The sequence below is a fragment of the Mobula hypostoma genome, chromosome 18 (genome assembly GCF_963921235.1).
Source record: "Mobula hypostoma chromosome 18, sMobHyp1.1, whole genome shotgun sequence".
NCBI classification, from domain to species: Eukaryota; Metazoa; Chordata; class Chondrichthyes; order Myliobatiformes; family Myliobatidae; genus Mobula; species Mobula hypostoma.
In genome coordinates this window covers 62,199,789-62,221,848 of record NC_086114.1, presented here as the reverse complement: position 1 = coordinate 62,221,848, position 22,060 = coordinate 62,199,789, and the positions used below count along the sequence as shown (strand labels likewise).

General features: G+C 44.8%; 1 protein-coding gene across 5 annotated transcripts in view; it reads right to left on the bottom strand.

The window, feature by feature from the left end:
• The window catches only part of tln2b (talin 2b), a 323,891-nt gene that overhangs the window by 239,342 nt on the left and 62,489 nt on the right, over positions 1–22,060 (bottom strand). For 4 of the 5 annotated variants that reach the window (XM_063070979.1, XM_063070978.1, XM_063070977.1 and 1 more), the window contains one exon: positions 18,023–18,073. The gene's annotated coding sequence lies outside the window, so the exon portion shown is untranslated. Of the gene's footprint in view, positions 1–13,156; positions 13,351–18,022; positions 18,074–22,060 lie in introns of those variants that run through there. The other variant, XM_063070980.1, reaches the window with a different exon arrangement.

Below are 22,060 nucleotides of genomic sequence, written 5' to 3'. Positions count from 1 at the left end.
ACTAAAAAGCAACAAATACTGGAGTGTATGGAGGCAACCGACAGGGAGTTCACAGATAGTATGACCCGGCTGACGACGAACATTGAAAAACTGACCAACTCTGTTGCATTAATAAAGCACCTTGTTAAATGTATAAAACATGTCTGCATCAGTGTTATCTTGTATTTCCATACAATGTTACATTCGGCTGTTATACATCCATTGTCAGAGAAGTACTTGCATAAATAGGTAAACCACCTTCATTCAAGCAAGGACAGAAAACAGGGCAAAGTGGGTATACTTATTTATTCAGTAAGCTATGGGTCAAAGTATTTGGTGAGTACATTTCTAACCCTTCTGGCTTCAGTCTCGTTGCCGTCTGTTCTGAAATTGTTAGGTTGTGTGGGGGGGGGGTTGCGTTAAAGAAAACAATGAAATGCCGCACTGCCGCCATCTGTTCCGGCACGTCATGACAGCGGTTTTTAAAATATCTGTTTACCCCGTCCACACTGCTCTGCACAATTGGCGTTTTCAAATTTACACACTCTGGAAGGCATTTAGAAAATCTCCGTTTTTGGGAGAAGAAAACACTGTTTCAGTGTGGATGGAGGGTCAAAATGAAGAGAAAAAGCTTCCTTTACAGATTTATCCGATCTAGTGTGGACATAGCCTATGTACACAACATCGACTGACTCTCCTTTGTTTATCCTGCTTGTTAATTCCACAAAGAATTCCAACAGATTTGCTAGTTAAGATTTCCCCTTAAAGAAACCAAGGTGACTTTGGCTTATTTTATTACATACCCTGAAAACATATCCTTGAGAATGAACTCCAACATCTTACCAACCACTGAATTCAGGCTAACTGGCCCATAACTTGCTTTCTTCTGCCTCCCTATTTTCTTAAAAAGTGGAGTGAAATTTGCAATTTTCCAGTACCTCTGGAACCATTCCAGAATCGATTGATCTTGAAAGATCCAAAATCTGTCTAGCAAACTCTTTCAGAACCCTCTGCTGTAGTCTATCTGGTCCAGATGACTGACTTACCTTTAGAACTTTCAACTTCCCAAGCACCTTCTCCTTCTCCCATCCCCCGACACGCTCAAATTTCTGGCATATTCTAGCATCTTCCACAGTGCACACTGACGCAAAATACTTAAGTTCATCCGCCATTCCTGTGTCTCCCATAACTATCTCTCCAGCGCCATTTTCCAGCAGTCTGACATTCACTCTCACCACTCTTACTCTTTATATATTGAAAAATCTTGAGGCATTCTGTTTGATATTACTGGCTAGCTTACCTTCATGTTTTATGCTTTCCCTCTCTATAGATTTTTTAGTTGCCCTCTGTTGCTTTTTAAAAGCTTCCCAATCCCACTAAATTTTTGTACATTCTATGCCCTTTCGTTTGTTTTTATGCTGTCTTCGACTTCCCTTGTCAGTCACAGTTGCCTCATTCACCCTTTAGAATACTTCTTCATCATTGGGATGTATCTACCCTGTGCCTTTTAAATTGCCCCCAGAAACTCCAACCTTTGTTGTTCTGCCAAAATCCCTGCTGGTGTTCCCTTTGAATCGACTTTGGCTAGCTTCTCTTTCATGATACTGCGGTCTCCTTCACTCCACTGTAATACTGATACATGTGAGTTTAGCTTCTCCCTCTCAAGCTGCAAGGTGAATTCTATCATATTATTTATTTACCAGGTTTAACAATACATATGCCAATTCTGATTATTTAAAGATACTGTGTAGAAAAGGCCTTTCTGGCTTTTTGAGCCACGCTGTAAGCAACTCGCCGATTTAACCCCTAGCCTAATCACAGGACAATTCAGAATGACCAATTAACCTACTAACAGGTACATCTTTGGACTGTGGGAGGAAAGCATCTGCAGGAAGCCCACATGTTCACATGGAGGATGTAGAAACTCCTTACAGAGGACACTGGGATTGAACTCTGAACTCTAAAGCCTCGAGCGATAGTAGCATTATGCTAACCACTATGCTATCGTGGTATCCACTGCCACGATTATGATTATAATCACTGCCTCCCAAGGATTCCTTTACCTGAAGCTCCCTAATTAAATCTGGTTTATTTGAATAAGGAAGTTAAGGTAAAGGAACAACCAATCTAAAATATCCTTTCCCCCAGTGGACTCAACCACAAGTTGCTCTAAAAAGACAAACTGTATGCATTCTACAAATTCCTTCACTTGGGATCCAGTACCAACCTGATTATCCCAACCTACTTGCATATTAAAATCCCCTGTGACAAATGTAACATTGCCTTTTGTACATGCTTTTTCTATCTCCCATTGTAATTTGTAGCCCCATCCTGGCTGTACAATTCCTATCAGGGTCTTTTTACACTTGCAGTTTCTTAACTCTACTCATAAGGATTCCACATCTTCCGATCCTATGTCACCTCCTTCTAAGGACTTGACTTCAATTTCTACCAACAGAGCCACCCCGACCCCTCTGCCTACCTGCCTGCCCTTCCAATACAAACTGCATCATTGGATGTAAAACTCCAAACTATGATCTTCTTTCAGCTATTACTCAATGATGCCCCACAATGTCATACCTACCAATATCTAACTGTGCAGTATCTACCTTATTCCATATACTATGTGGTATTCAAATGTAACACCTTCAGATCTGTATTCATCACTCTTTTCGATCTTACCCCCATGTTACACTTCAACTCATCCAACTGATTGCAATTTTGCCCAATCATCAGCCTTTCCTTCCTCATGGTCTCCCTAAACAACGCATCTTCGTGTATACCAACTGCCCCATCCTCAGGCCTATCATTCTGGCTCCCAAATTAGTTTAAACTCTCCCCAACAGCTCTAGCAAACCTGCCCAGAAGCAAAGTCAGGTGTCCTGGCTTTTATGCTGCGGTACCACTTCCCGGATGGTAGCAGCTGGAATAGATTGTAGTTGGGATGGGTTGGGTCCCCAATGATCCTACAAGCCCTTTTTACACACCTGTCCTTGTAAATGTCCTGAATCAGGGGAAGTTCACAACTACAGATGTGCTGGGCTGTCCGCACCACTCTCTGCAGAGACCTGCGATTAAGTTCCCATACCAGGCAGTGATGCAGCCAGTCAGGATGCTCTCAGTTGTGTCCCTGTAGAAAGTTCTTAGGATTTGGGGGCCCATACCAAACTTCCTCAACCATCTAAGGTGAAAGATGCGCTGTTGTGCCTTTTTCACCACACAGCTGGTGTGTACAGACCACGGGAGGTCCTCAGTAATGTTTCTGCCAAGAAACTTGAAGCAGTTTACCCTCTCAACCCCAGATCCATTGATGTCAATAGGAATTCACCCATCTCCATTCCTCCTGTAATCCACAACCAGCTCCTTTGTTTTTGCGACATTGAGGGAGAGGTTGTTTTCTTGACACCGCTGTGTCAGAGAGATGACTTCTTCCCTGTAGGCCACCTTGTTATTGTTTGAGATTCGGCCAATCAAAGCCGTGACGTCTGCAAATTTAATTAGCACATTTGAGCTGTGGGTGGCAATACAGGGAGTAAAGGAGGGGACTCAGTACGCAGCCCTGAGGGGTTCCTGTATTGAGAGTCAGAGGGTTGGAAGTGAGGGAGCCCACTCTTACAACCTGCTGGTGATCTGACAGGAAGTCCAGGATCCAGCTGCACAAGGCAGGGTCAAGGCCGAGGTCTCTGAGCTTCTTGTCGAGCCTGGATGGAACTATGGTGTTGAATGCTGAACTGTAGTCCAAGAACAGCATTCTCACATAAGCATCCTTCTTCTCCAGATGTGTTAGGACAGTAAGCAGAGCAGACCTTGCCATGTTTCTAATTATGCACAATCCAACATCTCTTCAGGAACTGTGGCGTGCAGAATGTCACCACTAACCTATTCTACATTCACCAAAGTTCTTCTCCTTCATGAGATACAGAACAACACACACACAGAATGCTGCAGTGACTCAGCAGGTCAGGCAGCATCTCGGGAGGGACGTATCGACATTTTGGGCTGAGATCCCTCATCACGAACGGAAAGGAAGATGGATGGGGATGAAGCCAGAATAAGGTAGGTGGGTGGGGTGGGGTGGGGGGGGAGTAGTACAAGTTGGTCAGTGATAGGGGAGACCAGGTGAGGGGGAAGGTGGGTGGGTGAGAGAGAAGGAATGAAGCAAGCAGCTAGGAGGTGGTAAATGGAAGAAATAAGGGGCTCAGGAAGAAGGAAGAGAAATCTAATAGGAGAGAACAGACAACCATAGAAGAAAGTTGAGGAGGAAACCAGAGGAAGGTGACAGGCAGGTGAGGAGAAAGAGGGGTGGAGAGGGTAACAAGAATCGGGAATGCAAGTTACCAGAAACTACAAGTTAAAGAAATCGATGTTCATCAGGTTGGAGGCTACCCCGTTGGAATATGAGGCATTGCTCCTCCAGCCTGAGTTTCACTTCGTGGTGACAGCAAAGGAGTCCATGGACAGACATGACAGTATGCGAATGGGAATGGGAAGTCAAACTGAAATGGGCAGCCACCAAGTGATCCTGCCTTTTGCGGTGATCACTGCAAAGGGTAACGGTGTGGAAATACGTCTCTACCAAAGGAAGTGTAAGGCCCCCCTCCCACTCCGCTAACCTGCAGGTCACCCTCGGGCAAGGTGTAGCACCTGCTTAGTCACGTGAAGTCATGGGGGCAGGTGGTGGATGGTCGTATGAGAGCTGTGCACATCACAAGTCCTGGTTATGCGTACACAGACGCCAGGCTGAAGAGTATTGATAATGGCTGCGGTCACCAGTCTCATAAAGACAATGCCCAGCAGAAGGCAATTGCAAACCATTTCAAAAGGAAAATTTACCAAGAACAATCACGGTCATGGACACGGACATAATGAATGAACTGCAAAGTGCTCGACGAAACAACCACCCAATCTGTGTCAGGTCTCACCGATGCAGCTGAGGGCACACTGGAAACACTGGATGCTGAGAGACTTGCAACTGAAATATCATGTCACTTGGAAGGACTGGTTGGGGCCCTGACTGGTGGAAAGGGAGGAGGTACATGGGCAGGTGTAACACATGCCAAGCTTCCAGAGAGAAGTGCCAGATTGAAGTTCTGTGGGGAGAAACAAGTGGACAAGGGAGCCACAAAGAAAGTGATTCCCCCCCCCCACAAAGCAGGGGAAGATGGAGGGACAGACTTGCTTGATGAAGGATCCTGTCATAGATTGTAGAAATTATGGAGAATGAGGTACAGGATATGGAGGCTTGTGGGGTGGTGGGTAAGGACAAGTATTCCTGTTGACAGGAATGAGTGTTGATGTATGGGAAATGGAGGATATGTAGGTGAGGGTAACATTGATGGTGGTGGAAGGAAACCACTGTTATTTTGAAAAAAAAAGGACATCTCAGATCTTCCAGAATGGAAATCCTCATCCTGAGAATAGATGCAGCGGCGGCAGAGAAATTGAGAGAAGGTTCCATTGCTGTTGCCTGACTTGCTGAGTTCCTCCAGCATCTTGTGCATGTTGCTCTAGATATCCGGCAGCTGCACAATCTCTTGTGTCTACGAGATGCAGATCAGCTGAAGGGTAGGGCAGATAGAATTTAATTCAGACAAGTGTGAGGTTACGCACATTGGGAAGTCAAATAATTCAGGACAAATACAGCAAATTGGTAAATGGTAATCGGTTTATCATTGTCACATGTAGCAAGATAGAGCGAAACTTTAATTTACATGCCACCCAACACCTTAAAAGTGCTGAAAAACAGAGGAACCTCAGGGTGCATGTTTAAAGCTCCCTAAAAACACTGATACAGTTGGACTGGAAAGTGCAGAAGGTATTCAGTGGTTGATATCTGGAACGTGATGCCAGAGGAGGTGGTGGAATCCAATCACATAAAAAGGCATTTAGACAGCCCATTAAAAGGAAAGGCACTGAAGGGTTCAAACCTAACGCAGGCTAATGGAGAAAGGTAACATGGTATGGGTGTGGAGGGCTAGGGCCTGTTTCTATGCTGTCCGACTTTATGGCTCGATCTCGGATTCTGTCACTCCAGATCAGTTATGGGAGCATGTTGGGCATCACAATCCTTACACTGAACCAGCCACAACTCTCCAAAAGCTTCAGTTGCTGTAAATTGCTTTGGGATAACCGGAGACTGCAAGAGGGGCAGCAGAAACAGGTACCTCCTCCTTTCTAAGGAACGACTAGTTGGTGACAGTCCAGATGACTATAAAAGGATCATTAACAGCTGTTTGCAATGCACTCCGGGTGCTAATTAATACATACTTTTAAAAAATGTATACTTTGCTTAACAACTTCAGAAAATATAATTATTTGCATCAGTGTTCTAAAAATACATGTTCTTCTTAACACCCCTGCTTTCTCACAGTGAGAGATATTGGACTGTGCTGAAGCAACCAGTGGACATATTTCACAAAAGATTCCTGCAAAATTAGTCATAGAATCATAGAAAAGTACAGCACAGAAACAGGCCCTTCGGCCCATCTTGTCTGTGCTGAGCCATTTAAACTGCCTAGTCCAATCAACCATAGCCTTGCATACCCCTACCGTCCATGTATGTATCCAAACTTCTCTTAAATGTTGAAATCAAGCTTGCATAAACCACTTGCGCTGGCAGCTCATTCCACACTCTCACAACCCTTTGAGTGAAAAAGTTTCCCCTCATGTTCCCTCTAAACAGTTCACCTTTCACCCTTATTCTATGACCTCTGGTTGCTGTCTCACCCAACCTCAGTGGAAAAAGCCTGTTGGCATTTACCCTATCTATTCCCCTCATAATTTTGTATACCTCTATCAATTCTCCTCTCAATATCCTTGTCAATTTTCTCTATACTCTTTCAAACTTGTTTACATCTTTCTTGTAGGTAGGTGACCAAAACTGCACACAATACTTGAAATTAGGCCTCACCAATGTTTCACATAACTACAGCATAACATCCATCTCCTGTACTGAATATATTGATTTGAGTGCCTATGTGCCAAAAGCTTTCTCGACAACCCTCACAACCTGTGACGCCACTTTCAACGAATTATGACCTGTACTGCCAGATCCCCAGAAAACCTTGGTGACCAAGCTGCACACAATACTCCAAATAAGTCCCCACCAAACTTCTTGTATAACTTCAACATAACACCCCAACTCCTGTACTCAGTACATAGCTTGATGAAGGCCAAAATTAAAATAAACGTTTCAGAAATTAGCATTTAATCATAGTTCAGCACAGTCACTGAACATCATGGGTAGCACCGGGCATTTATTTTAAATAAATCAGGAAAGCTCTCGGATGGAATGGTATATTCAATGGAGGCAGGAAGTTGCCAAAATTCACATAACGTGAGGTAGAGACAAATTGTATTTGCTGCTATGTGTTGAGGGATTACTATTCTTGTTCCAATACTCCACAACCAAACTGCTTTTTCCACAATCGCTCTCCCCTGAAACAAATTACGGAGATTGGTTCAGCAGAGCTCCTACCAGGAAAATGTGGGCTGTAAGCACACACACCCCAGGCAGCAGCAGTGCCTCCAGGGAACATATCACACAAGTCCAAAGGTTAAGCATCCAAATTCCACTTCAGAGACTCCAGCGCAAACCTTCTGTGGACATCAGAGAGGTGGTAAACATGCACAAAATGCTGCAGCAACTTTGCAGATCAGAGAGGGAAATAAACAGTCGACATTTCAGACCAAGACTCTTTGTTGGCACTGGAAAGGAAGGGGACAGAGGCCAGATTAAGAAGGTGTGGAGAGGAGGAAGAACACAAATACAAGCTGGGTACATCTCAGCGTGCCTCAATGGCAACTGCTTAGTGGCTCTAACATCTACCATCACAATACACAAGATCAGGTGATTGGGAAAGTGGATCAATTGTCTTTCCCCTATAATTGGTCACAAAACAAAGCTAAGCATAATCTCTGACAACAGTACATCCTTTCCCCATGAGCCCAAGACATTCTATGCATGCTTTGAACAGAAGAGAATGGGTGTGTCACCACCAGCCTTGACAGTATCTAGTGCCCCTGAATGTACAATCATCATCGTGGACACAAGATCAGCCTTCTAGGCAGTGGACCTATGGAGAGAGTTAGGCCCAGGTGATGTCCTTGGCTCCTGTGCAGATCAGTTAGCAGGGTAATGTGCACACACTTTTAATCTCTCCCTGCTTCACGCTACGATTCCCACCTGCGACTGTCATCTCAGTACCCAAGAAAAACAAGATAATATGTCTTAATGACTATCTCCCAATGACTCTAACAACTACCATCACGAAGTGCTTTGAGAGACCGGTCATGGCATGCTTCAGCTCCCGTTTTCCAGACAACCTCGAACCACTGCAATGTGCCGACTGCTGAAACAAGTCGACAGCAGATGCAATGTCCCTAGCCCTAAACTGATCTCTGAAACGTCTGGACTATAGACACCTACATCAGATAATTGTACATTTACCACTATTCTGCCTTCAATACTATTATTCAAGCAAAATCATCACCAAACTCTGGATCCTGGTAGCTAGTGCCTCCCCCTGCAACTGGATCCTTGACTTCCTGACCAAGGGGGGAGAAGATGGCGGCGTGCCTGCGTGTGCGCAGCTCTCCGGTGAAAAATGATATCGTATCTGTTAAATAGGGGTCGTGGACAATTCTGATTTGATGGAGAATGGACGTGAAAGCAGAGAGGAACATCTGGAGAAATTTCTGAAACGCCCGTTCGCTGCTGTCGTTACTGTGTGGTCAGGAATCTTTCGGAGGGTAGGCCTCAAAATCCCCGGCCTTGCCTGCTTTTGGCGACCGAGGAGGAGGTCGAATCGTTCAGACAGACATGGCGCTCAGTACTCGGTGTCAGAGAGCTGATCAGAGCTCGAAGTTTTCGGATGACTCAAAGTTGGATTGTGGTCGGCATGGCAGGGAGAGTTTTTTCTTCCTTCTCCCATCTGCGTGAGATATGGGACATTTGAGAAACTTTGAACTTTACTGTGCTCAGGGACTTCTTCATCAAGTTATGGTATTGTTGCACTGTTTGCAACTATATGTTATAATTATGTGGTTTTGTCAGTTTTTTCAGTCTTGGTTTGTCCTGTGTTTTGTGATATCACACCGGAGGAAATAATGTATCATTTCTTAATGCATGCATTACTAAATGACAATAAAAGAGGACTACGTGTCTTCATATTCCTAATCATCAGACCACAATCAGTAAGGATAAGCAGCAACATCTCTGCCGTGATTACTCTAAACACTGGTACCCCACTCCACTCCCTGTACACTCATGACTGCACGGCCAGATTCTGCTCTAACTCCATCTATGGGTTTGAGGATTATCTGTAGTGGGCCACATCTCAACGATGAGTATAGGAAGGGGACAGAGAGCTTAACAACATGGTGTCATGACAACAACATCAATCACAACAAACCAAATGATATGGCCATGGACTTCAGAAAAGGTGGGGTGCACATGCTCCCATGAGGTTCAGAGGATGGAGAGCTTCAAATTTCTAGGTGTGCACACCACCAATAGCCTGTCCTGATCCGACCACATTGATGTCATAACCAAGAAAAGTCACCAACGCCTCTTTCTGGATTCACAACCGCCTGGTTTGGCAACTGCTCTGCACGTGACTACAAAAAGCTGCACAGCATTATCGACAGAACTCAGCACATCACAGGAAGTAGCATAGCCTGTATGGATTCTGTCCACACTTATTGCCTCAATAAAGCACCCAGCGTAATCAATGACATCTAGATATTCTTTCTTCTCCCTCATCCCATCAGACAGACGGTACAAAACCTGAAAGCATGTGTCAAGGTCATCCACCGTGTCCAATAATGATACTTTCTTCTGCAGCTCGTCTGTTGTGGACCAGAAGGTGACTATGGACTCCAAGTCTTCAGTATAGCTAATAAAGTGGCCACTGAGTGTCTACCCCAACTCTATCCCGCCAGCCCTGCTCACTTTCATTGCCTCACCATTGGTAAATATACCTTTGAGGTTACTTGGTGTGGACTTCGTATCTTAAAACTTCCTTTATTTTTAAAACAAAACCTTCAAGATGCACTAGGTCTTTTACACCTCGGACTTCAACTACTGCACAGAGTCTTGTCATCTTCAGAAATTTTCTGATGACTCTGCCATAGTTGGATGCATCAGCAAGGGAGATGAGGCTGAGTACAGGGCTACGGTAGGAAACTTTGTCACATGGTGTGAGCAGAATTATCTGCAGCTTAATGTGAAAAAGACTAATGAGCTGGTGGTAGACCTGAGGAGAGCTAAGGCACCGGTGACCCCTGTTTCCATCCAGGGGCTCAGTGTGGACATGGTGGAGGATTACAAATACCTGGGGATACGAATTGACAATAAACTGGACTGGTCAAAGAACACTGAGGCTGTCTACAAGAAGGGTCAAAGCCGTCTCTATTTCCTGAGGAGACTGAGGTCCTTTAACATCTTTCGGACGATGCTGAGGATGTTCTCCGAGTCTGTGGTGGCCAGTGCGATCATGTTTGCTGTTGTGTGCTGGGGCAGCAGGCTGAGGGTGGCAGACACCAACAGAATCAACAAACTTATTCGAAAGGCCAGTGATGTTGTGGGGATGGAACTGGACTCTCTCACGGTGGTGTCTGAAAAGAGGATGCTGTCCAAGTTGCATGCCATCTTGGACAATGTCTCCCATCTACTACATAATGTACTGGGTGGGCACAGGAGTACATTCAGCCAGAGACTCATTCCACCGAGATGCAACACAGAGCGTCATAGGAAGTCATTCCTGCCTGTGGCCATTAAACTTTACAACTCCTCCCTTGGAGGGTCAGACACCCTGAGCCAATAGGCTGGTCCTGGACTTATTTCCTGGCATAATTTACATATTACTATTTAATTATGGTACAACTGTAACGAAAACCAATTTGCCCTGGGATCAATAAAGTATGATGATGACTTTGACAGAAATTTGACACATCCCTGTTTAGTTTTTTGTTGGCATTCTTCGGTAGTGTCTTTTAATGTTTTGTTGTGTTATACAGCTAAATGTACTTACTATACTATAGGGATATTGTAGCCATTAGTGAGATTTGGTTGCAGGAAGGGCAGGGCCAACAGCTCAATATTCTAGGGTTCCATTGTTTTAGACATGAGTGTGGTGAGAGTGTGGAATGAGCTGCTAGCACAAGTGGTGGATACGATTTTGATTTCAATGTTTAAGAGAAGTTTGGATAGGTACATGGATGGGAGTGGTATGCAGGGATGTGGTCCAGGTGCAGGCCAATAGGACAAGGCCGTTTGAATAGTTCAGCAAGGACTAGATGGGCCAAACAGCCCAATTCTGTGTTATAGTTTTTTATGACTCTACGTAAATGAAAGGTGTTATTGATATTGCTGGGGGAGTGGGACTAAATGGGAGAACGGATCAGCTCATGATAAAATGGCGGAGCAGACTCGATGGGCCGAATGGCCGACTTCTGCTCCTTTGTCTTATGTCTACAGATGGGCAACAATTGCCAAGAGGAATGAGTAGTTGAGTGGAGCGTGCGGCCTGGAAGCAAAGGCTCCTGGTGACAGGGTGCCAACCCATGATCAACTCCATTCTTGCTGATCTCACCGACTAAAGTATTGAGCAAAACTGGAATCAACAAGGACGACAGTGGAAGGCGAGCACAAGTTCAGCACTGTCTGCCTGCGTTTGACCGGTTTTTCTCTCTCTCTATCGCTCATTGCTGCCATAGTTTTGGGTCTTGGACAAGGTTTAATCGACACAGTTCGTGGATTGGACTCCGCAGTTCATGTTATGTGTCTTTCTGGTTACTGCTACTTAATGCAATTTTGATCAGGGCAGACTGGTTCTAGAGCCTGCAGATAACAAACAATACAGTGCTACATCAAACAGAACTGAACATTCCTATTCTGTGTGCTATTGCTCATTTATTGCAGTTTGCACTATTTGTTCTTCTCTTAGCATGTTGAGTGTTTTCTTTCAACGGGTTCCACGGTGTTACTTTGTTTTGTGGCCGTTTGTGAGAAGACGAATCTCATACATACTTCGATGATACTTGATTCTTTGAGGGAGGTGGGTATATTCCACAGCAGACTCTCTCTACTCAGTTTACAGCCCAGGAAAAGCAAAAGGATCACACTAACGTCTTCAGAGAACCTCAAGTCCTTGGTGTGAACATCAGCTAAGACCTGTCCTGATCCAATCACGTTGATGTCAAGACCAAGAAAGCCTTGATTTTAATTCCTATTCCTGTTCCCATTCTGATGTTTCAGTCCACGACCTCTTCTTGTGCCATGATGAGCCACTCTCGGGGTGGAGGAGCAACACCTCATATTCCGTCTGGGTAGCCTCCAACCTGATGGTATGAACATTGATTTCTCCTTCCAGTAATTTTTTCTTCTCCCTCGATTCCCCACTCTAGTCTCTTACTACTTCTCTTTACCTGCCTGTCACCTCCCCCTACTTCTTCCCTTTCTCCTATGGTCCACTCTTCTATCAGATTCCTCCTTCTCCAGCCCTTCACCTTTCCCACCCACCAATCTTCATCCGTCACCTTCTAGCCAGCCTCCTTCCCCTCCCCCCACCTCATTCTGGCATCTCCTCCCCCCTCCAAGAATGATCTCAGCCCGACGAAACATTAACTGCTTATTTCTCTCCATAGATGCTGCCTGACCTGTTGAGTTCCTCCAGCATTTTGTCTGTGTTGCTCTGGATTTCCAGCATCTGCAGAACCTCTTGTATCACTGGCAAAAGTGCTAACTCGCAGATATCAGATCTGCTTACGTACTCGGATGTTGGAGAGCCTAACTCCACCGGTCTGAGGAGGACCAGGCGGTCCCACCCCAGCACTCCGCCCAATATTCATCTCCCAGCCACGACCAATCAGATCACCCAGTTGTTATCAGATTATGGGAGCTTGCTGTGCAGCATTTGGCAGCAGCACTTCCTACATATATCTGCCAGTTCTTAAACACTATGAGCAGCTTGGGATTCCAGCAGGTCTTGTGGGAATAACTGCATTTTCATTCGTTCCTCCTGGGCCAGAACGTTAGCTTTGTGGCCATTGTTTGATAAATTTTAATTTGTCACCCTTTGGTAGCAAACATTTGGCTCTGGTGGTGGGGCGGGGTGGTGATTCATATTCAAATCAGCACGTTCATATCCTTGAATACAGTAGAATGTACACCTACCAGCCAAGTACGGATTTCAGCCCACTGCCATCGTCCTTCTGCCTTGTTTCACACAACTTCAGGCAGTGCTGTCTAACAACTATACTTTAAAGATGCTCAGCCTCAAACAGCTTCCCGAGCCAAATGAACAGCACCTAACAGGTTCCTGCAAAAGCTCGGGCAGAATACAGTGCTCCTTCCACTGTGCTTTCAATCTCTCACTCCTTACTGCTCAGTAACCTTGAAAGAATTTGCCAGGTTTCCAAAGATTCAAGAGTCAAAGTACATTTATTATCAAAGTATGCATGCAGTATTTATAACCTAAAATTCATCTCCCCCACAGTCACGAAACAAAGAACCATAGAACCAACCTGCTCAAAGAAAAACATCAACCCACCGCCCCACCACAGGCAAACAACAATAAAACTAACATAGAATATAATACACAAAATCATAAGGTACATTTCAGGATTGTTCAGCTCAGTGTTCATTATCTGCAGGCTGCCCTGATTCAAATATCGCCCAAAAGTAGTAACAAAAAGAATGACCAGAGCTAGATCACAGCATAAACCTGAATTAACGGTCTAAGTCTACAATCCATGTCGATTAAGCCTTGCTCCAGCACTGTCCGCTGACAGCATCGAGAGAGATTACTCAAGCGAGAGACTGCCACACGCAGAAAACTATTCAAAACATGAATGAAGAACAGCACAGAGAATGGGGAGGGGGGTGGGGTTTAGGCTGTGAATGAGCAAGGATAATTCTTCACTTCTGACAACAACAAAAGACATTTTCCATGCAGCACTGAGGAAGAGTCCATGTGTATCAGTTCGGAAGATTGAATTACCACGCTGGGCTGCTTCGAGGTACACACTGACCACACGATCTCACTCACTCCATGGAAGAACTGGCATTGAAACTGTGCATTCCACAGCCCCAGGGTACTCTCCAGCAGCCGAGCCAACACTGTTGCAAACGCAGCCGCTGAACTAATATAGAGTGAATTTTTACAAACAGCAATGTGGTTTTGACCAGATACAATACTTAACAATTGAGGTATGACCCGGAACACTTTCTCACCTACCAACAATCTAGGGGAAGATTTCGGACAAAAGTTAAGAGTATATACTTCTTAAATAATTTCATTTTACTCTATCTGTCTATTTATTTAGAGATACAGCGTGGAATACCCTTTGAGTTTATACCACCCAGCAACTCCTGAAAATCCTGATTTAACCTGACGCTCATCACGAAACAATTTACAAAGACCAATTAACCGATGTCTTTGTGCTGTGGAGGGAACCAGAGGACCCAGAGAAAACCCACACATTCCACAGGGAGGACGTACAGAGACTCCTTACCGAAGGCGCTGCAAATGAACTCCAAACTCTGATGCTCTCAGCCGTAATACCGTCGCAATGACCGCTGTGTGTGCAGTTGCTGCACCTGAGCATCTTACAATGGATGCTAAATAATTAATTCAGCCAGTGCCTGCTCAGTTTAATGCATATTCGGCGCATTTTCTTGAATGAGGTAGCACAGCGATACAGCAGGTCCAGCAACCGAGATTCAATCCTGTCAGGTGCTGTCTGCGTGGAGTTTGCACGTACTCCTTGTAATCCCATGGATTCTCCGACTGCTTCAGCCTCTTCCCTGAAAAGTGCCACTTATAATGTTAATAGTAGTGTGGGTGTGTGGCAGGAAGACTGGCAGAGATTTCTCACATACTTAGCAGGTCTTTCCACTGAGTGAATTGATAAGACCATAAGACATGCGAGCAGAATTAGGCCATTTGACCCATCGAATCTGCTCTGCCATTCAATCTCAGCTGATCTTTTTTTCCCCTCCTCAGCCCCACTCCCTGGCCTTCTCCCCATAACCTTTGATGCTGTGGCCAATCAAGAACCTTTAATGCTCTGCCTTAAAATACACCCAATGACCTGGCCTCCACAGACACCTGCAGCAATGAATTCCACGAATTCACCACCTTTTGGCAAAAGAAATTTCTCCGCATCTCTATTATAAATGGACGCACCTCTATCCAGAGGCTATGCCCTCCTGTCCTACACCCCACCACCATGGGAAACATCCTTTCCACATCTACCTAGTAAAGGCCTTTCAACATTCGAAAGGTTTCAATAAGATCCCCCCACCCCATCCTTCTAGATTCCAGCGAGTACAGACCCAGAGCTATCGTCGTATTATAACCCTTTCATTCCCGGAATCATCCTTGTGAACCTCTTCTGGACCCTCTCCAATGCCAGCACATCTTTTCTTTGATGAGGAGCCCAAAACTGTTCACAATACTCAAGGGGAGGCCTCACCAGTGCCTGCTCTTGTATTCTAGACCTCTTGAAATGAATGCTAACATGCCATTTGCCTTCCTCACCACCGACTCAACCTGCAAGTTAACCTTCAGGGTGTTCTGCACAAAGACTACCAAGTCTCTCTACATCTCAGAGTTCTGGATATTCTCCCCGCTTAAAAAGTAGTTTCACATTTATTTCTACTACCAAAATGCATTACCATACATTTTCCAACATTGTATTTCATTTGCCGTTTTCTGGCCCATTATCCTAATCTGTCTAAGTCCTTCTGCATCCTACCCGTTTCCTCAACACTACCTGCCCCTCCACCAATCTTCATATTATCTGCAAACTTGGCAACAAAGCCATCTTTCCATCACCTAAGTCATTGATATACAGCATAAAATGCAGCGGTCCCAACACCAACCCCTGCAGAACACCACTAGTCACTGGCAGTCAACCAGAAAAGGATCATTTTATTCCGACTCGTTGCCTCCTACCAATCAGCCAATGCTCTAACCATGCCAGTAACTTTCCTGTAATGCCATGAGCTTTTAACTTGGTAAGCAGCCTCATGTGTGGCACCTTGTCAAAGGCCTTTTGAAAGTCTAAACATACAACATCTATTACATCCCCTTCATCTATCCTACGTGTATTCTCCTCAAAGGATTCCAACAGGTTTGTCAGGCAAGATTTTCCCTTAAGAAAACCATGCTGACTTTGTCCTATCTTATCCTGCGTCACCAAGTAGTCCATCACCTCACTCTTAACAATTGACACCAACATCTTCCCAAGTGCGAGAGAAGGGTTACAGGGATATAACTGTAACAGAGAATGGGACTGCAGGTTCTGCCCTGAGAGCTGGCAGTCTCCACTTCATAGGCGAATAAAGTCAGCAATCACTGTACAATGTAAAGAACAGTCTCCATTTCTACCCCAAGAAGAGTTGCCCGGGCCTGGGGACTGGATGGAAACAGACACACTCACAAAATTGAACCTCTAAACTAGTTCATAACTGAGCGGTGAGTCAGCAGCAGTGTCCAATAATAAACCCACACAGTTCACAGCAAGCAGCCATTGATACATGGCTCTGGGTAGGAGAACAATGAATTCCAGCTGTTATGAGGAGACTCCACATCTCAAAAAATAGAAAGTAATTGTTGACCTAGAGAGTGTGGGAATGTAGAATTCAGCACCACAGGGAGTGTTTGAGGCAAACTCTACAGATGCATTTACAGGGAAGCTGATTACACACATTCAGGAGAAGGAAGTGAACCATAAGTGAACTAATAACCATAAACTTTGGACAGACTGCAACAAATGGTTCACCTCTGGTCAGTTAATTCTATATAATCCTGCTTAGAGCTGATGGAATGACATCAGCAAGAGCTGCTTGTGCATCAATTATTCTCACAGAGAGCAGGCAGCTTCCTGCTCCTCAGCAATGGGCAATTGCTGAAACTAATCAAGATGCAAACCAGGCACGACTGCCATTCAACCTTTGTACAACTCTGCTGGTGCTCACCACTGTGTTTATGGTTGCATTTATTATTATTACGTGTACTGATTACTCTGTGAGCTTCACAAGAAACAAGGAATTTCTTTGCACCCTGGTGTATCTGATAATAAACTATTCTGACCTAATGATCATCACTGATCTATGCCGGTCTCAAATTCTCTTCTCTTTTAGTTCCCCATAACCACCAATTCCTTGATATTTTATTTATTCACTTACTTATTGAGATACAGCGCGGAATAAGTATTGTCTTATATTCCGTTGGTTAGCCTCCAAATTGGCGGCATGAACATCGATTCCTTGAACTTCCGGTAATGCCCCCCACCCCCCCCCCTTCATCATCCCCCATCCCCTTTTCCCTTTCCACCTTATGTCCACTGCCCATCATCTCCCTCTGGTGCTCCTCCCCCCTTTTCTTTCTTCCATGGCCCCCTGTCCTCCCCAATCATCAGACACCCCCTTCTCCAGCCTCATTTCTCTTTCACCCATCAGCTTCCCAGTTCTTTACTCCACCCCGCCTCCTCCTGGGTTCATCTATCACCTTGTGTTTCTCCCTGCCCCTCCCCCACCTTTTAAATCTACCCATCTTCTTCTCTCCGGTCCTGCCAAAAGGTCTCGGCCCGAAATGTCAACCCTCAATTTAATCCTTGCCTCGTCAGCAGATAATTGGCAATGACCATGAGCCTACCAACTGGTATGTCTTTGGACTGCAGGAGGAAACCAGAGGACCCAGAGAAAACCCACGCGGTCACGGGGAGAACGTACAAACTCCTTACAGAACCTGGGTCACTGGTACTGGACAACACGTTCTGCTAACTGCTACACTACCATGCAACCCCAAATTTATCTCAAACTTAAACACGTCTTATCATCTAGCCTCCACTACCTTCTGGTGCAGAGAATTCCTGAGATTCACTACCAAAGAAAGTTCAAGGGCCCTCAGTTTTAAATGACTGGTCCCTTATATTGTAGCTCCACACTCTCGTCAGCTCAGGGAAGCAGATATTTAACCAAGACTCAGACCTGTGGGTAGAATATTCCAAAAGAAATAGAAATAAACCTGACCTCACTGAGCACCGAGATGTTAATCTTCTGGCTTCTTTTGTATGATGACAGCTGGAAGAGAAAAGGCCAGTAATTAGTGGAAGTTGTAAAACATTCAAGCTATCCCCACATTACATCTTCAACATGACTGCAACACTTAGTGACTCTTTTAAAAAAAAACATGAACAAAACCAACAAAAATCCAGCAGGTGCACCTTGGTTTTAACCAGAGAGACATTATAGTCAGGACGATGGAATGGGTCGTCTCAGACAAAGCTCGTTCATCACAAGCGAAGGACTGACAGAAATTCCCACAGGCTAAGATGCAATCAGTGATGGCCCACAGCAGCACGACAGCTTTTCATTCACAGATGCAGCTGGGTGGGTGCTCTGCTGATGATCAGGGATGATGAGTGGTGTGCTGAAAATCTCAGACTGCTCGAGAAGCAAGTGAGTGCAGGAGAACACCTCAGACCCCAAACTTGCTGCAACATACATACTATGTCTTACATCCATTCAGGAAGCTGCTCACCCTCGCAGAATGTTCCAAGATTAACTCCATGTATTGACTACTGCCATACACAAGAAAGATAGAGCCCTAATGAGGGCGACTGGGATGAAAGGTTGACATGGATATAATGGGCTGAAGAGCCTGTTTATGGACAACTCTACCCCATACATCAGATGTCCATAAATCTTCCTTTTGGGATTCATGTCCTGCAGATGCAGAAATCTCAAGTATAAACTCATACCCTGATCTCAGTAATCTGTCTTTGGGATCAGTGATCATCATACATCACCCTCACCGGTCAGACCAACCTCAATGAGTTGAAATGGTTCTTCATTGTCAGAAATGCCAGATTCTATCAGACCCATGAAACCCAGAGGTCAAAGGGTATTACTGAGGAAAATGGCAAAACAGAAGGGAAAACAGCAGTTGAAATACTTCCCAGCCAATAAAGTACTTTTAAATGCTGTCACCCTTTGTATCGAATGCAGGTTCAGTGTGCAAGTCTTCTTTCCCACACTTTTAGCCATATCAGCGCTGCTGTGCAGTGCATGGGAAACATCAAGAAGTTAAATTCCTTGCTTACTGATACAAAGGACATTTCTTAAAAATTTTAATGATACAGTGCAGAGTAGGCTTTTCTTGCCCTTCGAGCAACCCCAGACAAACCCGATTAACCCTAACCAAATCACAAAACAATTTTACAGTGACCAATTAACCTATTTGTTATGTCTTTGGACGTGGGAGGAAACCGGAACAACTGAGGAAAACCCATGTATTCCACTGGGAGGACGTACAGAGTCAGAACAATACCAGAATTCAACTCTGAATCCGCAATACCCCATGCTGTATTAACGCACTGCTACGTTACCGTGGTGCCAATGTAATTATGTGTCATGACGTGTACACATAAACAGCAGGCACAAAACTACACACCCTGATGCCTTCCCTATCATTGCGGGAGGTTTCAACCAGGCTAGCTTGAAGAGGTCTTTGAACAAACACCACCTGTGTGACCAGAGGAACTAACACACTTGACCACTGTTATTCCATCATCAAGAACGTTTACTGTGCCATCCCACACCCATGCTTTGGAAAATCCAATCACCTGGCTGTACTTCTACTCCCAGCTTATAGGCAGAGACTAAAAACCATACCAACAGTGGTGAGGACCAAGTAGGAATGGTCAAGGGAGACAGAGGAGCACTCACAGGACAACTTTGAGTCAGTGGAATGGACAATATTCAGAGATTCAGCTTTGAGTCTAAATCAATATGCCACAGTTGTCACTAATTTCATTAAAATCTGTGTGGATGAATGTGTGCCTTCAAGAACATGCTGGACATACCCAAACCAAAAGCTGTGGATAAACCAGGATCAGCGATCCAGAACTATACAAGAAGTCCAGGTACAATTTATGGAAGGCAGTTTATGGGTGAAAAAAACGATACCAATTGAGGTTACAGACAGAATTGGATTCACATCAGTTCTGGCAGGGTTTGCAGGGCATTACTTCCCATAAAGCAAAACCTAACATCACAAATGACTGTGATGCTCCACTCCCAGATCAGCTCAAGGCTTTTAATGCACACTTTGAAAGGGTGAATAAAACTATACCTGTGCAAATCTCTGTAGCATTCAGTGACCTCATGATCTGTCTTGGAGGCTGACATCATATATCTTTCAAGAGGGTGAACCCTTGCAAAGCATTAGGCCCTGACGAGGTACCCGGTGGAGATCTGAAAACCTGTGCCAACCAACTGACGGGAGTGTTCAAGGACATCTTCAATCTCACTGCTGCAGTCAGAGGTTTCCATCTGCAACAATCATACCAGTGCCCAAAGGGTGAGCTGCCTCGACGACCATTGCCCAGTGGCACTCATATCTACTGTGAAGTGCTTTGAGAGATTGGACATGGCTACAATCAACTCTTGCCGAAGGACCTGGACACCCTGCCATTTGCTAATTGCCACAGTAGGGTGACAGCAGATGCAGTCTCACTGGCTCTCCACTTAATCTTGGATCACTAGGACAATAGCAATACCTATGTTAGGCTGCTGTTTATTGACTACAGCTCGGTGTTCAACACCATCATACCTCAGTTCTAATCAACTAGGGATTAGGACAACAAAGAGCTGGTCGAGGGAGGCAGAAGTGGCTACAAGATTGCTTCGAGTCGGTGGACTGGGCTGTGTTCAAGGACTTATCTGTGGCTCTGAATGAATAACTAGGGTTGTCATGGACTTTATTAAAAACAGTTGTAGACAAGTGTATCCACACAAAATTATTCAGAGTCTTCCCCAACCAGAAGCCTGGATGAGCCATGAGATCCGTAATCTGCTGAGAGCCAGATCAGAGGCGATCAAGAAAGTAACAAGAGGTCCAGGTACGATCTCCTGAAGGCTATCTGACAGACAAAGTTGAACTGAATTTGAATTGAAATGACTTTATTTCTTACATCCTTCACATACATGAGTAAAAACCTTTACGTCACGTCTCCGTCTAAATGTGCGATCTTAGTAATTTATAATAAATAGAACAATCAATGTAACAGAGTACACTCAAATCAGTGTGAGTTCATCAGTCTGATGGTCTGGTGGAAAAAGCCTGTCGGTCCTGGATTTTATGCTGTGTTACCCTTTCCCAGATGGTAGCAGCTGGAATAGATTGTGGAATTGGGGTGACTCAGGTCCCCAATGATCCTTTTCTCACACCTGTCTTTGTAAACGTCCTGAATCGTGGGAAGTTTAGAACTACAGATGTGCTGGGCCATCCGCATCACTCTCTACAGAATACTACGATTAAGGGGGTGGCAATTCTGGACTAAACTTGAATCAATGAAGGATGCTCAACAGTCGTGGTAAGGCTTAAGTGCTATCAGCTCCTACGAAGTAAAGTCAAACGACATAGGCAACAACAGGGTTCACTTTCAGATGAGTGCAATGTCTTCTTTGCTCACTTTGGAAAAAATACAGGGGAACCATCACGAACTACGAGCGCCCAAGAAGAACAGAGTAACCTGCCTCAATGACTTTCATCCAGTAGCACTTACGTCCACAGTGATGAAGTGTTTTGAGAGGATAGTGATGAAACATATCGATCCTGCCTCAGAAGCAACTTGCATCCGCTCCAATTTGGAGCAACATGTCCACACAGACGCCATCTCATTCACTCACTCAACCTTGGAACATCTGGATGGCAAAGATGCGTATGTCAGGATGCTTTTTATCGACTACATCTCAGCATTCAATAGTCTCATCCCCTCAAAACTAATAAGTTTCAACACTTTGGCCTTACTACCTCCTTGTGTAATTAGATGCTCGATTTCCTCACTTCTCCCAGTCAGTTCGGATTGGCAACAACATCTCCATCAGCACAGGTGCACCACAAGGCTGTGTGCTTAGTCCCCTGCTCTACTTGCTTTGCACTTCGAACCGTACGGCTAAGCGGAGTTCAAAAGCCACTTTCAAGTTTTCCGACATCACCAGTCATAGGCTGAATCAAAGGTGGTGACTAATCAGCATACAGGACGGAGACCAAAAACCTGACTG